This window comes from Rhipicephalus sanguineus, chromosome 9 (genome assembly GCF_013339695.2).
Source record: "Rhipicephalus sanguineus isolate Rsan-2018 chromosome 9, BIME_Rsan_1.4, whole genome shotgun sequence".
Taxonomy (NCBI): Eukaryota; Metazoa; Arthropoda; class Arachnida; order Ixodida; family Ixodidae; genus Rhipicephalus; species Rhipicephalus sanguineus.
In genome coordinates, this window is record NC_051184.2 from 21,001,105 (window position 1) to 21,014,737 (window position 13,633).

General features: G+C 47.3%; 1 protein-coding gene and 1 non-coding gene across 4 annotated transcripts in view; both read right to left on the reverse strand.

Annotated features, from left to right (window-relative positions):
• The window catches only part of LOC119404729 (uncharacterized), a 364,008-nt gene that overhangs the window by 14,139 nt on the left and 336,236 nt on the right, over positions 1-13,633 (reverse strand). The window lies entirely within an intron of this gene.
• Trnav-cac (transfer RNA valine (anticodon CAC)) lies at positions 2,486-2,561 on the reverse strand. Its single transcript has one exon. It is a non-coding gene; the product is annotated as a tRNA-Val (tRNA).

Here is a 13,633-nt window from a genome sequence, read left to right on the forward strand (position 1 = left end):
TGGTTGACGTTAGTAGCCATTTGTTTTTTTATGCCCAAGTGTTTCCGGCCGTGCCCGACAGGGTGGCGCACCCTGTCCGCGGAAACTCCAACGCCGGTTCCCCATGTGCCTCTTGTCGTCCTTGTTCGTTCCCGCTCCAAATTTCTTTGCGAATTCAGGTGTATTTTTGGAAGAAATGGTATGCCCATGGAAATCTCTTATGCTCCATTGATCTATATATTTCGTCGAAATTGGTTTATATTGGTTTTGGGTCTGTTTTTGACACAAATCTTAAGCCTATCGCAAATGGAAAACCTGTATTTTTCGATTTCTCACGTCATACGCTGATGCACTGCATTTTCCGACCATTTTCGGATTCAATGCTGAGCCTATAGCCTTTGCAAATACTGAATGTTTATATCTTTCGAAGGTTCCTCCCACTTCGATCAAATCGGTTTTTTGACAATTTCTCACCGAAATGGCAAGCCTTTGAAAGCTTGGATTTTTCGACTTTTCGAAGTTTCCTCGCATTTCGATCAAATGAACTTTTTGACAATTTCTCACCGAAATGGCAAGCCTTGGAAATCTTGGATTTCTCGATTTTTCGAAGTTTTCTGGCATTTCGACCAAATCGACTTTTTGAAAATTTCTCACCAAAATGGCAAGGCTATAGCCTTGGAAATCAAGGATTTCTCAATTTTTCGGAGTTTTCTGGCATTTCTATCGAATCGATGTTTTGACAATTTGTCACTGAAATGGCAAGGCTATAACCTTGAAAATCTTGGATTTCTCGATTTTTCGAAGTTTTGGGGCTTTTCGATCAAATCGATTTTTTCACAATTTCTCACCAAAATGGCAATCTTGGAAATCTTGGATTTCTCGATTTTTTGGAGTTTTCTGGCATTTCGAACAAATCGATTTTTTGACAATTTCTCACCGAAATGGCAAGGCTATAGCCTTGGAAACCTTGGATTTCTCGATTTTTCGGAGTTTTCTGGCATTTCGATCAAATCGATTTTTTGACAATTTCTCACCGAAATGGCAACGCTATAGCATTGGAAATCTTGGATTTCTCAATTTTTCGAAGTTTTCTGGCATTTCGATCATATCGATTTTTTGACAATTTCTCACCGAAATGACAAGGCTATATCCTTGGAAATCTTGGATTTCTCGATCTTTCGAAGTTTTGTGGCATTTCGATCAAATCGATTTTTCGACAATTTCTCACCGAAATGGCAAGGCTATAGCCTTCGAAATAATTTATTTTGAGATTTTTCAAACTTACGTCACATTTTTATGAAATAATTCGTGGTTCACCTTCGGCCTAAAGGGTAAGCCTATGAAAAAAATTTTTTTAAGAGTTTGGCCAAAATGAAATGAAGTATATGGTGTGAGTGTATTTCTAACCAATGGTAAAGCCATAGGCTAAGCTAATGTACAGTTTTTGAACTTGGCAATGTGTCGTTCAGATTGCATAATATATATTCGAGGGGTAGTTTTCATCAAAAATAAGGCTATAGGGGCATCCCCTTTTTGGACAAAAATCCTTCCAGGAATTGTTTTATAGGATTGTAAAGATATTTCAAAAAATATAGAAATACAAGATTGATAGAGCCCATGGGCGTCGTCATGAATGGCAACAATATTTTTCTGAAGTAGTGCACGTACCGAGGTCAATTGGACAAACAACCCTAGCATTAAATTTTATGATTATGGGCTGCAATAATGTAGATACCAACTTGTAAGCATTGCTCGCTGTGCCGTTCAAATAGCCGAGTGGCTACGGTGTTAAGCTCGTAATTGGCAGGTCAGTAGTTCGAATCCCGGTGCGGGCATCGCTACTAAAAAGTAAGGTTAAACCCTCGGAATTATTGATGGGCGCCATTAGCACAAGATGCTTTGTGGAATAAAAGACCCTCCCACCTAGAGGTATGTGCGGTGGAGTTATCTCATTCATTCCATTCTTTTTAACTTTCGTCGCATTTTCATGAAAACGATATGTTGCGCGTTTTTTACTCGTAACTTCACCGTATTGGTGGCGAAACGCTTAGGCGTCAGCTTCCAATACGGGAGGTACTGGGTTCGATCTCTAGTGCCGGCCGGCCACCCACCGGTTTGCAATGGGTACAGGCGGGCTTCGTGGTGGTATAGTGCCGCCGTGGTGCGAGGCTTACAACGCTTGGAGGACTCCCTGCACGGGACTAGTGGCCGCTTCCCGTGCAGCGAACCGGGGGTCCTCCTTTTTTTTTTCTCTCTCTCTCTGAAGCTAAAAAAAAAAGAAAGAAAAACCACTACTGCTACCCATGGTTACAAACCCCACGGTGGCCGTGCGAGGACCGATTCAGCCACGATGGCATCACTCTATACTCAGCCTTACCGGCAGTGCGATTTGCTCATTCAATCTTTTGAGCGCGAACTCCGTTTTGGCCGTGGTAACGACATCACTGTAAGCTTTCCGTTTTGGTCAGTAACGACACCACCGTATGCCTTTAGTTTTTGTCAGCGATGCCGACAGCTGGATTCGAACCAGCGTCCTTTCGGTTGTGAGTCGAACGCTTTACCATCTCGGCTACAATAACGGCACAGCAACTCGCGTTTAGAAGTTGCTCTGCACATTACTGTAGCGCAAACATAAACATTGAATGACATGCTAGCCTCTCCAACCATATAATTCAGAGCTTCACAAATAAATTCTGGTGTCATTTGTGACCAACACGGTAAGGCCTCCGTAACCCTTAACTTCAGTGCATTCACCAGTCTCGTCGCATTCGGGTGCAATGGATTTTCTGTGAATTTTATATCCAAACGGTAAGCCTAAGGCATATGGAAATTGGAATTTCTGGATTTTTGAAAGTGTCTTCGCGCTTTGAAGAAATCGATATTTGGGTAGAACTATCTCCGAACTGTCTAGTTGCCTCGTAGTGAAGAAATGCTGCAGCGTGAACACGGAAGGTCTCGACGTGAGACACATGAACACAGGACGAGCGCTCACTTTCAACCGAATGTTTCATCACAAAATTCGACATAAATATGGTGTGGGAGCCACGCCATAACTGGCAGGCTTGATAGCACCGCGTGATGCGCACTAGGTATGCGCGTGTCCTATCCTGAGTCCCTAGATTGCGGCCACTTTCGCGCAGCCCCCAGAGAGGATCATATGGCTTCAACAAGGACCACAGGCTATTTGCCGTTGCTGCTCGCCCGCTTCTCGCTTCCTGCCCTGCCTTGCACGCCTTCGGTCGTCGTGCTGACATGTGAGCGCTAAATAAATTGTTGTGCGTTGCTCTGTGATACTTGTGCCTTGGTTTAACTACGGACGGGATGCAGCAAGCCCAATACCCACAATGTGTGCCGTGACAGTGATGGCGTGCTGAAACGAGTGCTTCCTTCTCGTTGAAAAAATATGCCGTAATGACTACGCGTCTGAGCTAATCGTGCGCCCGTTGAAAAAACAACGCCGTGTGGAAAGAGCAGTACATTGAACTGTTTACAATGGAAAGGAACTGCAGGCAAGACTAGTTCGTAACATCAAGGTTGTGCTCACGCGCACGCTGCTTTTCCCAAAACACCACGTTTTTGAATAGGCAGAACAGACTGTTGGACTAGTTGGCTATGAACACTAAAAGCAGTAAACACTAATAAATAAATAAATAAATAAATAAATAAATAAATAAATAAATAAATAAATAAATAAATAAATAAATAAATAAATAAATAAATAAACTGCTTTCTGGGCTAATGCAGCTTACCAATGAAGCTGATTTGCTGTCAGTGCACCCGCCTTACCGGGTGCAGGAATGGGACAGTGTCCCGTTCGTCCCTCAGCTCAACTGTCCCATTCTTCCCAAGCTACGGTGCTTAAAGTAAACAACGTTCAACGGCTAAAGATCAGTCGTCGTGCCTAAACTTTCTCTTTGAAAAAGTACAGCGCTCATGCGAGTTCTCGGAGAAAAATTGGTATTAGCGTCCACAAAGCGGTTTAAATCTCAAAGCGTTACAACTGAGATAGCAGAAACTTACTTTTGACACGTGAAAAAGGCAATTTCTAGTTCCAGAAAGCTCCATCTGCCGAAGACGTTCGCCATTATAGCTAGGCAACCGTTATGCTAGCCCCATCTCATGAGTAGTTTGCTAACGTATTTTGGCGCGTTTTTGAACGGTCCGGAAAGACAAGTTCGAGCCTACGCCTGCTGACGTAGCGGGAATATACAGCTTTTTCTCGTGCTTATAGTGGCCCCTAAACTTCTGACGCTGATTGTACATGTAAACCTCGCGTGCTGCCAGCAACCCGGCTATCTCACGATGCCACGGCGCATGCGCCTTTCCCCTAGCGGGAAACTCTCGAGACGCCTCTTGATCTCAGAGGCTGTCGTTCTGGCTGTACCGCTTGTCCCGGCCCCTATCAGAACACTACCAAAACGGCAGAGGGCAGTGCAGGAAAATTAAAAAGGCGGACTGAACTGCGTGATGACATCCTCCTCTGGAATCGACGTGTCCCAACACTACGTCACCTACTTCGTACTATAACTAATCACTTATAGTTCCGCCACACCTAAAATAGACAGACTCGGCCCTATCTCAGTGTCCTTTCGCCATGATAAGTCCTTTTGAGAAGGACACAGGCTCTATACAGGAAGCATCTGGCCACCTGGGCAAGGTGCTTCGCCGTTCTATTCTGTACAGAAGGGCACGCTATCCTATATGTCCTTGCCCGTTCAGTCTTACGAGCGAGACCGGTCAAGCCGACCTTTCGGTCAACTCTTTCTGCCTCTTCAGATCGCTGTATACAGTACGCAGAGCCGTCGGGGTGCTTCTTCGGCAGGCACATTAAGATCTGCAAGGATCGACCATAAAGAGTATAAAACGACGTTTCGATGCATGTCTGACCATACAGACCGACGCGTAGTCCTCGTACAACGGTGGTGCGGAGGGCCAATAACTTCCGCTTCGGAATGGCCCTGTATGGAGCCGTCAACGGCTGTTCGACAGGTTCTTCTTCGCTACGCACGACACGTTCCTTAAGAGGGAAAGATCGACAAGCGCATAGACAAAAACATCAAGCAGACAGGGGCGATAATGGCGTCGTCGTCGGCTGGCCGGGGGCATGGACGGTGACCTGTGCATCGCCGTGGACAGAGACGTTGAGAGAAGCGACGATTGCGGCGACGGTGCGACCTCGAGACGACGACGGCGGTGGCAGGCGGTGCGCATGAAGCATTGTGGGACAACCCTGGGAAGAGCAGGCATGCAGGCCCTACTATGGCGGCGGGCTATTTTCTCGCGCCTTTTGAAGACGCCGCTACGGCTTGCTCCTCGCCGTGACGCAACTAGTTCGCGCTGGCGAGCACGGCGCGACCTGCCGGCGAGCAGCCCCCCTTCGCGAGTAAAGGGGGCTTGTGGAGAGCGATCGGCTTCGCCGAGCCGTGATTGTATTGGCACGTACCGAGTTATTCCTCGCTTAAGGGGCCCCGGAACCATTGTGAGAACGGAGGTAAAAAGAGAGCGGTTTCTTTAATAAAATGGAAAGTTGGGCTAATTGGAATGTTGGTTCATGCAGCTCTGAATGACAAAGGCTTAGAAAGAGAAAGCGCAGGACGAGAGCTGTCTTTACCTGCCGCCACAATTCGAATTTGAAAATACGGCAGACCTTACGCGCATGTTCAAGTGAAGGCTGTAACACCCCAAACAATACGTGTAGATCAGGAGGGATTTGTCTGGCGTACCATGCTATACTCCTTGCACTGCACACGGATATTGCTATCAGAGAAACAATGGAAAGGTTAGTGCTGTGACACTGAATATAGCCCAGTGTACAAGAAATAGACTGCGATAAAATGGTTATAGTTGGGCTATTTGGAATATTGACATGGCTGGTGCGCTCGCCCTATGCGCTCGTCCTGTGCGCTATAGTTCTGCGCTTTCTGCTTCCAGGACTTCGTCTTTCAGCGCTGCACGAACCAAGCGATTTCCTTAATGCCTCGATTGCTCCCAACCCCACGGGAGTAGCGTCTTCCTCACAACTAACTTCCTTAGGAGTCACGTGGAAACTATTTCAATATTGGTCGTCAGTATGGGCTCCCGAATGCGTGCTATAGGCGTTACGGCAGGTGGATCAGAACTGATATCTCTCGTATTTGGACTGCGATCATAACCTTCACGACGTCGCACGTGACGCCACGACGTTGCACATGACGTGACAATGGTGGCGTAATATGCAACGCGCTGCTGGCGTCACGACGCGCGATTACAACCCGGAAAAGCCGAAGAGCACTGTTCGCCTACAGTAAATACACCATGGTTCGCCACTGATTTCCCCGTGCTCGACAAGTGAAATTTCAACTGCCGACAGATGAACTCAGATGGTACACACATGCACAGTGCTCTGCTGCTTGATTGATTAACTTAATCGGACTCTATTTCGTGCTGCTGCGATTCCGTTGTGGTCACTGGTCATAAGTCCTCGATAGCCGCGGACTTTGCCGTCTGGTGGGCTCGATCTATCAGACGTGGCTGGTCACTTCCCCGCAGCCTCCCACAGCTCAGGTGAAGACTACAGTTTCCCAGACGTTGCCTCGACCAAAACACGTAATCTTTCATTACTATGCATGCCATTCACTGAGGCGATAGCGGTTATGACCTCAAGGCACAGCCGGAGTGTTTCACTGAAGCATCCCCTATCGAGGCCACAGTGGGCGCTCTTAATGCATCCAGCCGCATCGTGCGAAGGCTGTGGCCATGGGTGATTCATCCACGATGAGATAAAACGATGCGTCGGTAACGAACATCCAATGTGTTCGTTTGGTGTTGTGCTAGCTGTGTGTAATGCTTGAAAAAAAGGGCGTGAGACTAGATGCACCTAACGTTCAATGTACGGCAAAGAGAACTAGAACTAACCACCCACGGTTAAAGGTCAAACATACTTAAGCGTTAGAAAGAGAAATGGGTTATACGGGAGTTAAAGAGTGAACGTATGGTTATCCTCGGTCAGCTACCCTTCACATTGAAAGGGGAAGGAGGTGTACGAAATATGATGAACACGTCAACGCATTCTTGTAGACATTTATCCAGCGTTTCTCTTCATGTGTGCGTGGCCATTCTGACGGTGCAATGGTTACTGTCCTTCGGTCAGTTTTTTTTTTTTTTTTGACGAAGCCCTATATTTTGATAAAGGCAGGTCGCCAACCACAGCCATTGACCAAGGTAAATAAGTCACGTTGATAACCGCGGTCACTCAAAGAACTGTTTAATTCCCGACTATGAATACTGGCCACAGTCAATGACTAAGACAGTCGAGGACGCCGTAGGCTATGGCCATAGTCAAAGACATGCTTGCTTCCTGACTATGGCCACTGACCGCAGACAGCGAGAAAAGGTAGTTGGTCCCCTCATGCAGTGTCTATGGTCGTAATCAAAGATCAGAATTCTCGACTGTTGTCATTGTTTATGGGTTTATGGTCACTGTTCGTAGTCACTTAATAAAACCATTGATGACCACAATGACTGCGGTCGTAGAGACCTGTTTCATAAGTCCCTGCGCTCAACTGACTAAACCCACTGAACATAAGTCATTGGCAGTGGTCATAACCATTTACCTGACCGATTCATACAACTTTGCGCAACACGTGCACATTTCAGACAGTACGACGTAAAACCCGATGGGCGTATCCATAATTTTTTTCTGAGGGGAGGGGGGGGGGGTGTTGTTCTACCAACCTTTATATGTGTTCGAGCGTGTGTTCGTATGTGCAAAATGGACATACAAAATCGAAAAAGTTCGGGGGACCTCAACCCCTCTAACCCTACCTCCCCTCCCCCCCGCCGCCCATCCGCCACGGTGGTCTAGTGGTGATGGTGCTCGACTGATGACCCAAAGGCCGCGGGATCGAATCCCGGCCGCGGCGGCCACATTTCGATGGAGGCGAATATGTTTGAGGCCCGTGCACTTAGGATTTAGGTGACCGTTAAGGAAGCCCAGGTGGTAGATATTAGCGGAGCCCTCCACTAGGGCGTCTTTCATAGTCATGTCGTAATTTTGGGACGTACAATTCTAACAATTATTATTATTATTATTATTATAACTCTGGACAAGATGTGGACATTGAAGACTGTACGACGCAAAACCCGGTCATACACGGCTAACTCCGGGGCCGGCGTCCATATTCGCGCGAGAGTGCGGTACATATCGCCCGGAGGCACTGTGCGACGTTTCGCGTCGCCGCATCGTAAGACGCGGGAGCCGCACCATTAAGCACAAGAAGGAGCTGAGCGCCTTTAAGGGGCCGAAGACAAGGCGAGAAAGAAAGAAAGAAAGAAAGAAAGAAAGAAGGAAAGAAAGAAAGAATTATGGAAGAGAAGGCAGCGGTGCGGTCGCCAATGAAGGCCCTGTAGTATGTATACGATGCGAAGGCGCACGGATGTGCCGACGGCTATGCGTTTGCAAAGCTTTAACGATGGAGAATCGATCTTCGCAGCCCGCCGTTTTTTCGTTTCGTACTTTGCGTGTCTTTATTTGCTTCCTTTGTTTCCTTAAGCTCTGTCCAACGCGAGTATGGGCGTGAGAGTAGATCATCGATGTGTGTTTTTTTTTTTTGCTTTTTTTGCTTTAGGCCACGTTACGCGAGGCCGCTTTAATTCGGCGCGTCCGACGCCCAAGGCGTGACATAGCGGCGGCCCCTAAACGGATGACTCACTAAATTGCTTTAGAAATAGCGTATACATACAAGAGAGGCTGGTAACCCCGAAGAGTACAGTATCATGGGACACTGCGCAGGCGCCGAGATCTACCTCGGCTTCGGTTCTTTTGTGTTGAAGCAGGGAGTGGTTATGTTATACCTGCAGGGTGTGAGCCCTGAATCGTTAGAATTTCGTGGCTCTCATTTGAGGCGAGAAGAGTCGTGAGTTTATGCATCGACTTCGCGTGGTTGTGTAACGTGGAACGGAAGAACTGTCATCCATCCATGCATCGCAGTCGTCATCACCATCAGCCTGACTACGCCTACTGCTGAGGCAAAGGCTTCTACGTTTACCGCGGGGCAAAGGCCTGTCCCACTTGGTGTATGTACTGATGCATGGATGGTGCCACCTATTCACCGGTACATAAATGTAAAAATGAAACTGATACGGGATTCTCAACGAGCTTCGCAGTCAAAAAAGAAATAGCTTTGGTCTGAAGGTCCAAACCAATACGGACATCTTTACGAGACAGACGCTGTAAGGTTAGCATATCGAAATGAGAAAACTTCAATCTCTTACGCGAACATCCCTCCAAAGTCCTTGCGGGATTCCGCCGAACTAACTTACCGTCTATATAACGTGTTCAGACCATCAGCTCCCAAGCTCACTTCTAGTGCTGCAAGGACTCACTAACGTGGGCGCGACATTAATCCATCAACACTTCTCGTAGATCTCGTGCTGCTTACTTTTATCGCAATTTAATATACCGTGTCGACCGCTTTTACGGCATTTCTTGCTAAGACGAAACTGTTCCGGGATCTTCGAACCATGGCTAAAATTGACGCACGGCGTCAAACGTAACCCGATGTCGAAGCACAAAAATGTAAAACTGCGGTTAAACGCGTCGCATGACGATTGAAACGTAATCATGCAGTAGTTGGGAGACTTTGGATTGCGGACACGCAGTATTTTGAAGGGTTACGGATTAATTTTGGACTACCTGTGATTCTACAACGTACCGACGTCGACCTATAGCGCTGTCAAATTTATCTGCGGGTCTAGACGATCGTCGAGCCGCTCGCAGACTTCATTTGGGATGGTCGCCTGTGACGTTTGGGTGACGTCCCCATTCAGTACGAGCTGTAGAAAGCTGGGGCGCACATAAACAGAACCAGAGAAATGACTGAGCTATATGGATACATATAAATCAAGCAGCTATAATGAACAGCGTTCGCGGGCTGTAAACCTCCAGGGTCTTCACGAGCTCAATGTGATGTGTGTGCACCCGAACGCAAGTCATAAGGAAATGCAAGCCGTTTTTAACGGGACACTCGCTCGCTGTCCCTCGAACGAATCTTCGCGGACGTTGTAGTGTTTGTTTTCGATCTGTACGCTCATCTATAGGATGCGGGCGTTTATTGTAATGTACGGAGGATCGGCTATACGGACTGCGCATGGCCGGCCACCTTGACCCGCTTATTGCGTGGCTGTGCACACGTGACACGCGCTATTAGTCAGCGCTTCCTCCTCCACTACTCTCTATATACTCCTTGCATTAGCCTTCATCGATATGCTCCGTGGAGATGTAGTTAAAGACTTCCTGATCGAAGATGGCAGTGGAAAAAGAGATATTTCCGTCTCGTGTCGAGTTTATTACCGCTGTGAGATGTCTGATTTGCTTTGTTTATTTAAAGGGGGGGGGGGGAATCGAAATACGAATAAATGAATGAGTTGCCGCCATTTCCGCTCGTGCCTTGGCGACGGCTACCCCTTTGTGCTTGGTTATTAGGAATAAAATAACATTTAAGGAAAAAAAAATACTGCGTTGCCTTCTGTGAGTTGAGTTCAAAAGTTTTCATTTTAACGCCGCCCTCTAACGTTTGGCACACATTTTAAGGTCGCGGGAACGAATCCTGGCCGCGGCGGCCGCATTTCGATGGAGGCGGAATGGTATAGGGCCCGTGTGCTTAGATTTAGGTGCACGCCAAAGAAAATTTCCGGAGCACTCCGGTCAAAATTTCCGAGGCACTCCAATACGGTGTCTCTCATAAATATATGTCGTGGTTTTGGGACGTAAAACCCTAAAATTTATTAGCTGAGCCGGTACTCATTAAAAACAGCTGTGTCTCCAAAGAAGCGTTGAAAGACATTTATCGCTTTATGGGGGACCTTTGATGCCTATAAGCCTAGTATTTCGGCTTGTGGAAAAGTTCGTTCCGAGTCCAGCAAACGGAGCACCCGTTCGAGTTGCGGTCTATATGTTTTGTTTGTTTACCCCAGAAGAGCCATTACTGAAATGAACATACAATCAATAGTTACAGTGCAATCGGGAATTCCGTATTGATCTGTCTTTTGTCTCTGCTTGGCATCTGTCTTTTGAAAAATGAGGGGCTGCATCCGCCTTCGGCGCGCCACTGATTCATATAGATAACACTGACTTCGCTTCGACAGAGACGAGCACAGCTCGCAAGCACAGCTCCCAACATCCCACAAATAAGATACACGAACCGCTATTCTGTACGCCTCGGACACATAGCGGTTTTTGTTGGTTATTCTTACGCGGCTTAATCGGGCAAGCATAGACAAAACTCAGTTCACTGCACTGTATAACTATCTAGCGCGCGCCACGCTTAATGACACATCGCATGCATGTGCACCCCCAATCGCTTGTTACGGCTATCCACCCATCCAAACATCTCGCTTCCCGCAGTGCAGATGCGGCGCGACCAAATACCCCGACCCTCTCATCAATGACCAATTCCTTCCCAACCTCAAAAACATGTCCGACGATCGTTTTTATATGCGTGCGCTCGCGTGCACGTCTGCAGCGGCGGCATCTCCGACCGAAGGAACGGGCTCGATTTGCGATCAGCCGCGTTATCTCTGGCCCGAATCTACGAGGCGCCGATTAGGCAGCGCGTCTCCCGATTTATCGAGTCTTTTGTCTGTCTTTGCGATCGTCTATGTATTGGCGCACAGGGTGGCGCGCGCACGCCCTGGCGCCATTCTGCTCTGCTTGGCTGCTTCGGGAGTTGTCGTTTCGCGAGTCCAGTTGCACGTGCGCCAGGCTGCGGTGTGGGTTTGGCCGAGGAACGCAAGGTCCCGGCAGTGCCCGCGGGGCAATCACCGCGATCGTTGTCAGGCCAAGCCAGAAACTGCTTTGGCCAGGGATTTCTTTTTTTTTTTTTTTGGGTGCGAGCAATTAAGGCGCTCGAGAATATGCGGAAGGGGTGGCAGTCTATAGCGAGGTCAGTTATTCGAGCCATTGTTACCGGTATACGCTGTTTGAAAACCACGCAGTCGTCGATTTATATTCACGAAGATGCCCGAATGTTGAGAATTACCCTACCCTCTGTTTTAAATGTTTCAGCACGAAATGGTGTAGATATTGGTGCATGTCGTAGGCCAGAGCTTCAAGCTTTCTTTTCTCACGAAGCTCATATCTGCAATTTCAGACGTGAAGTGAACTTGACGAGGATGTATTGTAAGCGCTTATTTCTTACATCGCTTACATCGCTTACATCGCTCGAAGACCACATGAAAACATAATCAAGATTAAAATTTTCGTTATTTGCACAGAATTTGTGTGCTAGCTGCCACTGCGTGACGCTGAGCTGTAACAGGCTCCAAAGCCCAGTCAAGCTCTCCTGAGCTTTTTTTCTTCCCATGCCCTCTGCTCTGTGAAGTGGTAAATAAGTGAACTGAAAGACAAGTCGAGTAAATATTTGATTCCGCCTAGTCAATGGAAATAAGAGGGCAGTTAACTGTCAAAAGAAAGCAGTTATATCAATAGTAGTACTGTAGGAAGCGGATCTCACACTCAAAATTCGTTTCGAGTGTAGTTAAATAGCGGTAAAGCAGCCATATTAAGAAGTCAATTAATTCGGCGCTTCAACGAGTTTAATATTAATCCGCTCGAGCTTAATTGGATAAAAGACTTTCTTACAACCTAAACCCGACGTGTTACCGTTAACAACCATTCTTCTACTTCTACCATGATTTCCAGTGACCCCCCAGGGGTCGGCGCTGGGCTCATCATTTTTTCTGATTTAGATGAATGATCTTCATAATCGATTCGAAACATTCGAAACGCAACGACAACGCGTTGAAAACAGTACGAACTCAAAACAGAAGCACAGTCATCAGGATGATATACCAATACTATAACCTGTATGTCAACTATAACCGCGCATGTCAAGACGTGCAAATACATGCAGTACATATACCACGTATACTAATAATTTGCACAAACAGTAAAGTATACAGGCAAGTGCAATGCACCAGTAAAGCGTTATCTCTAGCTTCCACAGTGCTGCACGCTATTAGCGAGGTCGAACGTGCACGCACATTCACCGACGGCCGAGTGGGCGCACGAGGGCTGGCCGACAACGAAAACAACCGTTCGCTGCCTACACGACGTCGCCCAGCAGCTCATCGGGCAAGGCCCGAAGAACCAGTGGCGCACGAGTATATGACCTGCTACTACACGCGAAAAGGAAATAGAAAGAGAAGGCGCGTTTGTGATTTATCGCTTTATTTTCGCGTCGTGTCCCGATTATTAGGGCTGCCACGCGGTGCCGGCCAGTCAGTCGTTCGGGAGCGGCGATGCTTTCTGCCATCGAGTGTGGTGGCTGAGCGCGTCTCGTACCTCTTCATCCGTCACTGCTTCATCCGTTCACTGAGCTGCTGCTACCATATCATAGGCGTCATTGAGTGCTTACTGTTGACTACTACTTGATTACACTATTGGCACTATATTGTTTGGTTACTTGTGACTACTCCATATACGTCAACTATACTGTAAACCATACACGTTCAGACATTGATGACAGCTTCATTGATGTCTTATTGAAGATTCTGGCTGTCAGTTGCCCTAACAATGATATTCGGGGTTTTACTTGTCAAAACCACGGTATGATTATGAGGGACGCCGTAGTGGAGGGCTTCGGGAATTCGGACCTGTTGTGCTCTTTAATTAGCG